Genomic DNA, 11,010 nt, shown 5'->3' with positions numbered 1-11,010 from the left:
TGCCCTTACATCTTGTTGATTTTGGTAATTTGTGCATGGAATTAGGATTGGGATTTGTTAGAAACCATACACTTAGGGAAATTGAAACAAAACCTCCTTTAGATCTCCAAAACCCTCACCCTAGAGCTCTCTAGGGTTCTGTCGAGGTCCTAAACCCATATTAAACCCTTTTCCACAGAAAATAGTACCCAAATCACCTTAACCGAGATCATGGGAATGTTCAGATGGAGGGTAGATTCACCGACCAAACTAAAATATTTTCGTCAGGAGTTCTCTATTCCAATCGACGTCCAACTTCGGTTGGCTGGCAAAAAGGACCCTATGATACCTGGAGAGACCTTTATGCCTTTTTCCGTAGTGTCTATCATTGAGGATGGAGTCAAATTCCCTTTCGATATCTTTTTTAGGGAAGTTATCTATTTTTACAAACTTAACCCCATGTAGCAAGTAGTCAACGCCTTTAGTGTCATCAACGGTGTTGCCGAGTTAGCACGCCAACAAAACGCTAGGATAAAAAAAGTCCGACCTTTAGTATTGCTACACCATGTGTGGCCTCAAATCCAAGAGCGGCTACACTTACTACCTCAAGTCCAGGTCCACAAAGTACAAACTAGTAGCCGACCTCCCTAACTCCAACAAAGGCGCTGGAGATGATTACTTGATTGTCTCGGGAAATTAGGAGTTCACAACAAATGACGATCTTCATCTTTACTCTTTGTGCCAAGGAGTCTTTAGGGAAGACGAAGGTAAGAACTTAGTCATCCCATTGTTCTATCTCTGTTAACACGTAGTAATTTATTTCTATTATCTGTTTTGATGTTTGCTTCTTGTTATTCTTACAGCTCTTCCTCAGCCTTCAGAGAGTTTTCGCCAATCATATATACCAGGCCAAGATTTGACTCGTCTTTTCGGCTTACTGGTTAAGATGCACAAGGCCTCAGTCCTCTTAAACTACATACCGACATACAAATCACCGTTTCCCGATGTACCCAAAAGAAGCAAAACTCCGTCATCTGCGTCAACTCCACTAACCACTTCTTTGCCAAGGCCAGATCAGGCATCCACCTCCGATCCTGTGGACCAACCATCCACATCTGCCCCCCAACTGATTCTTCTATCTCAACGCCAACGCCGTCGTTGTCCTCCGAACACTCTAAGAAGCAAGACCTGAAGTCTCAAGCGCTGCGGTTTGAAAGCATCTGTTTACAAGCCAACGAATTCTCTCATTGCTCTACCTGCCATAAACTTCGGTACTAGAGTTACCGTTGTTGTAACCGCCGAGGAGATGGATCGGAAACCAACTGTTGCCAAGGATCTCCTTTTCAACATTCCTGGTGTCGTGACGGTCCAGTCTTCCCCTTCTCAATCCCAACCCAAGCCAAAACCAAAACGAGTGAAAAAGGCCAAGGCCGCAGTGACTCAAATTCCTTCTGATTATGAGAAAGACCCTGAGGACTCCATTTCCATATCCAAATTAGCCGATGCCAAGAAGAGGTTAGCCGAGGCCGCATCGTTGGATGCCCCACCATCCAAGAAGCCAACGTCGGAATGTCCAGAGGGTGCGGGCAGTTTCCCCTGCGATAAGACCTGGGCCCCCGAGGTCACTGTTGGAGACCGACCTCTAAAGGTCGCTAATAGCGGGATCGAAAGCGTGGAAGTCGGCGCCGCTTTCTCTATGGTTGTGCTTTTGCCAAATGACATGAACCGTGTGGTCGAGCTCAATGAGTATGAGAACTTCGCCTTAATGCTGCAGCATTCAGTCTTGGTAAGTCTCCAATACTTGTATATTCTCTTTCAACTATTATTTCAGTCGCTTACACTTAATAAAATTTTCTAACTTGTTTGTTTCTTGTCTTCTAGGCCATCCAGCATGCGCACTCTCATACGGTCAAGACCAAGTCAATGAAGAAGGACTTGACAAAAAAAACTCAAGAAACTGTTTGTTTCCTCTCTTCATTTAACAAGGTCGAGACTCGTATCGACAGTTTGATAGACAAGGCTAAAACTGCTCAGACCACCCAAAACCAGGCTGATGAGAGAGCCAGGGATGCGGAAGCCGTGGCCGAGGTAACCAAGGCTGAGCCCAAGGAAGCTGAGGCTAAGACGGTTAAAGTCGAGGCAGAGCTAAATGAGGCCTTGGAGACCAAAGAGGCCGAGATTAAGGAGACTGATGAAAAGGCCTATGCGGAGAGGCAGACCGATGTGCAGGATGCGTACAAAAAATAAGTCAACTTGGTCTACAACAAAGGCTACTATCTTGACTGTATGTCCCCGAGGACTCGTCCTTCTGTGACATCGGCCAGCTCGACGTGCCTTTCTCTCCCTTTCCTAATTAGTCCGAGGATGAAGCCAATGAAAAAGAAGAGGCCGATACCAAGGAGGCTAATGAGGAGGCCGAGGTTGCAGTTGGGGCCAAGTTCCCTACTCTAAATGATCAAGTCCTGGACTTGATTGAGGATGATGGGGGTGAGGTCTCCAAGAGCACCTCACCAAAGAAGGCCAACACTTTTGAGATTGAGATCACTGCTGCTGCAAGGAGCTTGGACCATACTCTTCTGGAAATCAACGTCGAAATTGCGGTCAAGAATTTTGCCCAGCTGTCTGCTGAGGCCGAAACAACCCCAACTGCCGAGGTTGCACAATTTGAGGATCATGTTGATGCTTAGGAGTTTTTCTTTTTCCTTTGATTGTACTTTGTTTCTTCTTTCATTGAACAGTTGTAACGCTTTTGCTTTTATCGGGCCAAAGTATCTTCTTTTGTAATTAAACAAGTTTCTCTCCTTAATGCAAGCTTTTCTTCTTTCTTCTAAGTGTTGCATGTTTCTTAACTTTATGCCTTGTGTATCTCTCTCTGTCCTGTATGTTTCCACACTTTCGATTCTCTTTTGAAATACTTCTAAGTACAACTTACTTGTATAATCACTTCGGATTAGCACACTTCGGATAGTTACCTTGGGTATTAATTATCTTGGGTTGATATATCTCGGATAATAGTTTTTGTTAATTATCTTGGTTGAATTTCACTTATAAAAATTTCTCAAAACATTTTTACAAGTGTTGTTTCTTCACTTGTACTTACTGTCTTCTGGCAAGACTTCACCCTTCTAAGTCTAACAACCTGGTTGGTTATCTCTGGTAAAAATACCTCTTTTATTTCTTAATTCAATTATCTCGGATAACTTTAACCTGTAATTTTTTTTTCCAAATTTTCACAAGTATTATGCTCATTCCTACTTCCTGTCCCCAATGTGAACCTAAGTACCACTTATGTTCACATTAAGGATGCATCGTCTGGTTCTCACCTTAGTTTTACCTAGACATTCTTGACGGAGTTCATCATGTTTGGCTCACCCAAACGAAGCATTTAAGGCTTAACCTTAGTGCACCGAGAATACTATCCTCCTCGGCTTTTCTTAAAAACTGACCAAGTCATGGCCAGTTTCTCCTTGTTTCATTCTGAAATATCGCTGACTTAGTTCAACTCTACCATCAGGGTAAGTCTAAGTTAATCATCATGTTCATCATCGGAACATCGCCTTAAGACTTTGCAGTCTTATCGCATAATTTTTAATAACATTTTGTAAAACAAAATTGAGCTAGTATTTTATTAATACTTCGGCTAATAATCTTTTGCATAAAGAAAAACTTGAAAAACAGAGATTAATGGTAGAAAAACTTCAAATTGTTGGTGTTCTAGGTTCTTGGCAACCCCTTGCCATCAATGTCCTCAAGCTGATAAGCGCCATTGCCTACGACCGAGATGATGCGATATGATCTTTCTCAGTTTGGGCCAAGTTTGCCCTCCCTTGGATCTTTCTTATTACCAACAACCTTTCTTAGGATGAGGTCGGCAATCTGAAACTCCTTTGGATTGACTTTTTTATCGTATGCCCTAGCAAGCTGCTAGTATGCCCCCAGCTAAATTGATGCTCTCTCTTCTATCTTCAATTAGGTCAAGATCTCAGGCAAGGAATGCCTCATTTGTTTCATTCTCCACTTCCTAGGTTCTGATTCCAAGGATGACGATCTCTAGTGGGATGAATGATTCAGTGCTATATGATATGGCAAAAGGTGATTCCCCAGTAGATCTTCTCGACGTTGTCCGATATGCCAATAGGACATTGGACAATTCCTTCATCCACTTGCCCTTGGCAGCTTCCAGCATTTTTTTGATTCCATCCAAGATGGTCTTATTGGATGCCTCGACTTAACCATTACTCTGGGGGACGCTAGGAGTATAATAGTAATTCTTAATCTTGTACTTTGCACAGAAGTTTTTGATCAGCTTACTGTCAAACTGGGTGCCATTGTCTGCCACAATAGCTCTTGGGATTCCAAACCTGGTGATGATGTTCTTCCAAATAAAGTTCTTCACGTTCACATCTCGAATTTTGGCTAAGGGTTCATCCTCTAACCATTTCGTGAAATAGTCAGTTGTTATCAGTAAGAACTTCCTCTGCCCAGTCGACTGAGGCAGTTGCCTAACAAGATCCATACCCCACTAGGCAAATAGCTAGGGATTGGACACTAGATTCAGATCTGCAACTGGCTGGTGTATCAAAGGTGCAAACCTTTAATACTTCTCGCATTTCCTTATTTAGGCTTTAGCATCCTTCTGCATATAGGGCCACCAGTTACCCTAAGATATGGCCCTATGGGAAAGTGATCTGCCCCCCCGCGTGGCTTCCACACACTCCCTCGTGAATCTCATATAAAAAGTCCTTTACCTGAGATGGGTGCACACATCATAGTAGAGGTCCAATGAAAAATCTCATGTATAGATGGCCTTCTACCGATAGGAAAATTCTGGCCGATTTCAATCTGGTCTTATGTCACGACCCAAACCCGCCCCTATAGATTTAGGGTCGTAACCAGCCAGTAATCCGTGATTACAGAAGTCTTATTTACAATAATGACAATAATCTAATATAAAGGGGCTGGCGGAAGCCAATCAATAATAACATAATCATCCAATGAGTTGTGAGGACCTGAATGGAAATAAACTTTCATATACATAGTTATATACACAAGCACTTAAGTCCATAACATACATGTGTACAAAACAAAACATAAGCTAGGGAATTAAATCCCATTGCCAACAACAGTTAACAAAACTCAATAAACATTCTTATCTCATAAATACAATGTCAAAAGGGTGAATTTGAATCACCCAATAAGCCTTGACATGCAATGGTTCGAAACCTCGCAGTGAGACACAATAGTTAGCTTGACAAAAATAGGATTCGGGTTGATGCCGCTAACTCTGATCCGGTGCCCAATCACCTACATATATAATAAACAATGAGTTAGACCCTAGTGAATAACATCTGCGTAAAGAGGTTGTGAATGATGTCCTCACAATATTTGAAACAATCGATTATCAATAGAACATTTTCTCAATTAATATCTTGTGTCAATCAATCATTCAATCGTTCAATTTAACAATCATTCAGATTCATATAAGTCTGTAGACGCGCCCGCGTGGGGGCCCTCGCTACTACAGTTCGGAATCGATTTTGTGTCACGGTTCTAAATCTGAACCAAAGAGTCCAAATCTGGCAAATCGTTTGAGAAAACAGATTTTTTGAAAAGAAGTGCCAAACATGGACTACTTTGCCAGATACAGAGTCGCCACCTAAATATTTTAAAATGGGGGAATTTAGGAAACCCTGACTCAGTGCCAAAAGGCCACATGTCCGTCATCACCAAAGTTGCCTCGGCTCGGGAACTTGGGTACGATTGGGGAAGGTCAGCTATGAGCACCCCCTCTCGCCCGGTCCGAAGACCGGCCTCTACTAACCGTGATATCCAGTTTTGAAAACGTTATGTGTTCTTATTCCATTTATTAGCCTAGAATTACTATGTTATGCGCACAACAAACAAGTATAGACTAGATTGCCTAAATTGGAAACAAACATTGCATATCCGTTTGTTTTGAAAATACTTTGGAATTTGCTACTCGCAAGTAGGCTAAAACACGGATTTCAATGAGTTTTTCCAACTCAAACAATCCAACCTTCACCCACAGGCATTCAAACAGTTTATCACATAAGCATCTAGCCACATGGTAAATATGCTGCCATGATAGCATTCACACACATGCAAGATGCTAAAGCATAAATACTTACATCGTACTCTGTGCCAAAACAACAAACTAGTTAGCTAACATGCATGGTCCTAGTTCATGTCAAATTGCCTAATGCAACACATTCAAGATGCACTTAAAATAGGCTCGGCTAACCTAAGCATGGCATGTGAAATGCAGTCAATTGATACATGTATTCAATTTAGAATTGAAGTACAAATGCAGTTAGCATGATGTACCGAGCCCGGTGCATGCAAGACAAATGTATGAATACACGCATGCATAGCATAAGGTATGCTAATTTAAATATGCCCTAATTTACCATTATAAGCGGGTAAATAAAAGGGAAGAAAGACGTGGGGTTGGAAGACATACACACACACACTCACGCACACTTATTTACACAATTGCCCTCACTCGGAGGGACCGAAAGAATAATACAGTCCGAATAACAAATCAACTATCCTAGCTAATTAATTATTACAGATCCTTAATTAATTAACAAAATAAATGTAGACAGAAGGTGGCCGCAGCCATGCCTCGGAATGCGCGAATGATGCATGCTCGGTCCATTTTGCCCGGAAACCCATACCATGCCACTGCTGCCTCTGTTAATGCTGCCCTGTTCCTCTGAAAATTGCCAAAGTCTCAGGGTATCTTCAATGAGAGCTGCATAACACCACCGGCTAAGTGAAATGACCACCGGCCATGGGAAATTTCCATCGGCTGCTTTTAAGTCCATCAGCCTCATATCCTTTGCCGATCGGCATTCTTCAGTGCCGGTCGGCAGAAACTTCCTGCAGAAGCTAGTTTTTGACAGCAACAAGGACAAACAGTGCATGGGATAGAATTTCAAGCACATGTATGCACGTGCACACTCCCTATCATGCAAGGGACTCAAGGGAGCATGACCCTCGACCCTCGGGCCATCAATTATGCATGATGGCCTAAGAGGCCAAGTTTTGCAACTTTGATATCAAATGAAATGCAAGCACAAAACACATCAAAGGGCCCCAACCCCTGTCATGATTGATCAAGAGGCAAGGGATGCATGCTCAATGAAATGCAACCTAGGCATGGAGGCTAAGTATGCAACATGAACATGCAAATGAGCGATGTATACTAGGCGCGCAACCTAAACATGTAAGCAAACATGGCATGCAACAACATGCGATGATGGACTTAAACTAACATGGATAGCTCGCAAGCATGTCAAAATCAGTGGCCATTAAACGAAAATGAGACTCTCGAAACGCGTGCATGCATGCACGCAAACCGAGGACCAAACCTAAGGCATAATATGAAACTCTAACAAGGCATGGCGAGGCATGAAATATGGCATACAAGCATGTAATTTCAGCACTGAAATGTGGTATAAAACAGCCCCGAATCACGGCAGAATAGCACTCGATGCATGAAATGAAACCGAAATGCAAAACTAGGCCCACGCAATGGCCTACAGCTATACAAAGCATACATTATTTGATCATGACATGTGAAGACAGATTCAAGGAAGCCCCAAAAAAAGCATTTTTTCAGTTTTAAACAAGGCCAAACAGCAAACAAAAATAGGGCAAAACTAGCATGCAAAAATGACCCTAAATGTGAGATAAAGAAGCAACTCACAGCTGCTGACCCCAAACAGGTTAGGGCCCTTCAACAACATTGAAGAGGGGCCCAAAATATGACATTTTACAGATCTGTAAAAACCCCAAAGACAAACATAGGTATGGCTAAGCTCTTATGCAAGAATTGGACCGAAAAATGGACAAAGAAGCAAGTGGTAGATGCAAAGCCCAAAAAGAAAAAGACTCTTCTAAAACACTGAATAGGGGCCAAGAATATGACTATTTACAGTTTATGGCAGCCCCAAAAACAGTATATAAATACACTCAAAATGTCATGCAAGATGAGGCTCAAAAGAGGCTATAACACAAAGTATACAAAATATTCAACAAACAGCCAAAGACCCCTAATGAAACATGAAGAATGGGTCAAAATGAGGCTGTTTTGAGTTCAGACCTCAGCCCAAAAACAGCAACATCAGGGGCTGCCAAGGCATGCAAAAATGGGACCAAAAAGAGAATATAAAGGCAAGTATAACATGGAGGTCCCAAACAGTGATGAGCCATTCTTCAATGTTGAATAAGGGCTCAAAATAAGCCTATCTACAGTTTATGACATGCCCCAAAACAGATTACACATAGGCCAAAAATAACATGCAAGATTAGGGCCTAAAGGAGAGATAAAGAAGGAAGTGCTAGCTACTGTCCTCAAACAGCAAGAGGTCCTCAATCAAACATGAAGAGGACCTCAAAATATGATGATTTACAGTTTGGGTCGGAGCCCAAAAATGCAAGCAACTATGGCTTAGATATGAAGCAAGAAAAGACTAGAAAAGGGAAGAGGAGGACTCACCCTTGAAGACCAGCAAACCAGCACCTCTTGGACCAAGTTTAGGTGCTCCTAAGCTCTGAAGAACAGCCTATAGCTGCTGGAATGAAGGATGGAAGCCTTGTGCTATGGGTTGTAGTGCAAATGGAGCAAGGATTCTTGGGTTTGGGAGGCTTGGATAGATATATGGAGGATTGTATCTATTGTTCCAGCTGGTTTTTTTCTTCTAACCTAGTATAAGGAAGAGGAGAGCTTCTTTTATAGGCAAAACAAAGTGTAAAGCTTCTTGAGGAAGATAAACAAGGGTGCATATCCTCCATACACGTGTATGGAGGATCCAGTCTGTGCCCTCCAGCTGGCACAGCTGGCATACACTCAATCTGCAGAATGCTCCGGAAGGTCGTCGGCTAGCAAAAATGGCCGGTCAGCACAATAAAGTGCCGGTCGGCACAATAAATTGCCGGCCGGATAAATAGATTTCCAATAGGTGCTGCCAAGGTCAAAAAATGGCCTGTGGGTGTCCAAATTGAAGCCCCGGAAGTTAGATTTCCAATGGCGCAAACCTTGCATTAAAATTCCTCCTGTGGAAAAAGTTATGCCCATTTTGGTGAAGCCGCGCAGATTCGATCCAACCGGGATGATACCCAACTTCAACCAATCATATCTCCCCCACCCGGACTTGGCTTTAAGAGATTCTTGAGTGCAAAATGATGCCCCGGAAGTAAGATTTCCGACGGTGGTGGTCCCATAGCTAAACTCCAAGTGTACAGATAGATAAGCCCGATTCAGCGAGGGCTGTTCGACTCGTTTTTACCCGGATTCATGCCGAACTTTTCCCAAACTAGTTTTCTCCTCTCCTTTCCTCTCTTCTTCAACTCCAAACCCCTAAACAAATTGTTTTGAAAGATTTTTTAAAGATTTCATCTCTCTTTCATTCATTTCCACTTCGTCCCCGCTCGGTTTACCGAAAAGCGCAACGTTTGACAAAATGCGAGCCTCGGAACATCGCAGAAACTTTATTTCGAAAATGTTTTGAAAGAGAGGGTTTTAAGGTCTAAAAACCATTCAAAATAGTTTTGATCCAAAAGGGGTGTGAAGTTGGGATTTGGCTCTCTCCTTGCCGAAGAGATTGAACCTTTGCCCTGCACATCTTTTACCACCAAGTAAACCATCAGTAATGCCCAAGTCTTAAGGGCGGTCAAAAATGGGGTGTCTACAAAGTCATTCGTGGTACATCTAATACCAACAATACAATTGGTCTTAAAGACCGAACAATCAATTGATGGCCATCAAACAATAGTCAATAGTTCCAAGAATTGGAACTGACAGAGATCTCTGTAACAATAATAATAACAATAGCAATAATAATATGCTATGGATACCACGAGTACAGTTTAGAAAATAAGACAATCATTCATCAATAAACATTATCATTTCAGTAAAACAATACGTTTTTATCAATCAGAAAATAATTATAATGGAACATAGCTTTACAACAGTGTTACTCACTGTTGGCTCTTTGAAACACGTGATCACACTGTGGTGTCTAACCTACACAAACACATTCAAGCACAATATCTCAAAACATGTTCAATTCATTTGGTCGGTTCTTAAACCTATTCAGTTCATTCGGTACTTGTTCATTCAGTTATTTCTATTTGTTTTTTAATTTCCAATTCTTAATGCAAAAACCTCCTTAATTTGTCAAGATCAAAGCTATAACTTCATGAATATAATAATTCAAAACTTTTCTTCCTTTTTCTTACAAAATATGAAATTAAGGCTATAAGGCTCTTAGAAAAATATCTACATATGTGAAATTCAAATTAAGATCAAACTAATTCTTGATTGTCAAATTCAAATTATAACTTATTTCTTAATTTGTCCAATTTTAGATTTAGTTCATTTTCTTCATATCAAACCCAATTTCAAACTCATAAATTCTAAAACATAAATTAAGCTTTTAAAACCCAATTTCATGTTCAAAACTCATGCAAAATTTCATCAAAATATGAAAATAATTATGAGCCATAATCAATTTTCAATAAATCTTTGTTGCATGTAATTTATGAAGCTTAATTTAACAATAACTTTTCAAATTAAACCCAAAATAATTAATTTCTAATTAAACTTCATAAACTTGATCTTAGCTTAAATTCTTCATTTTCTTGTCAATTTCTTTTTTAATCACATAAAATTGATTTCAAACCCTTTTCCATTTTCTTTCAAACATGAAATCAAGTCGTAAAATCCTTAGAAAATCATTTGCATGTATGAATTTTGACATTAAAATTAACTAATTTTATATGTTTATCAATTTTCTTCATCTTGTTGCTAATTCCTTTTGATTACATGACATTGATTCCAATTTCATCTCTAATTTCAAGTGTAATGTAAAGATTCTACACAAATTAAACATAAATTTCACACCTTGAGTTTTAATTTCAGAATATTTAGTTAAATCCCTTCTAATTATTCTTGAGTTTCTTCAAAAACATAAGCTTTCTTTTCAATTTTTCTTCTCCTCTTTT

The sequence above is a fragment of the Camellia sinensis genome, chromosome 10, assembly GCF_055761805.1.
Source record: "Camellia sinensis isolate YWXY chromosome 10, ASM5576180v1, whole genome shotgun sequence".
NCBI lineage: Eukaryota > Viridiplantae > Streptophyta > Magnoliopsida > Ericales > Theaceae > Camellia > Camellia sinensis.
Note: the sequence above shows the minus strand (reverse complement) of the source record.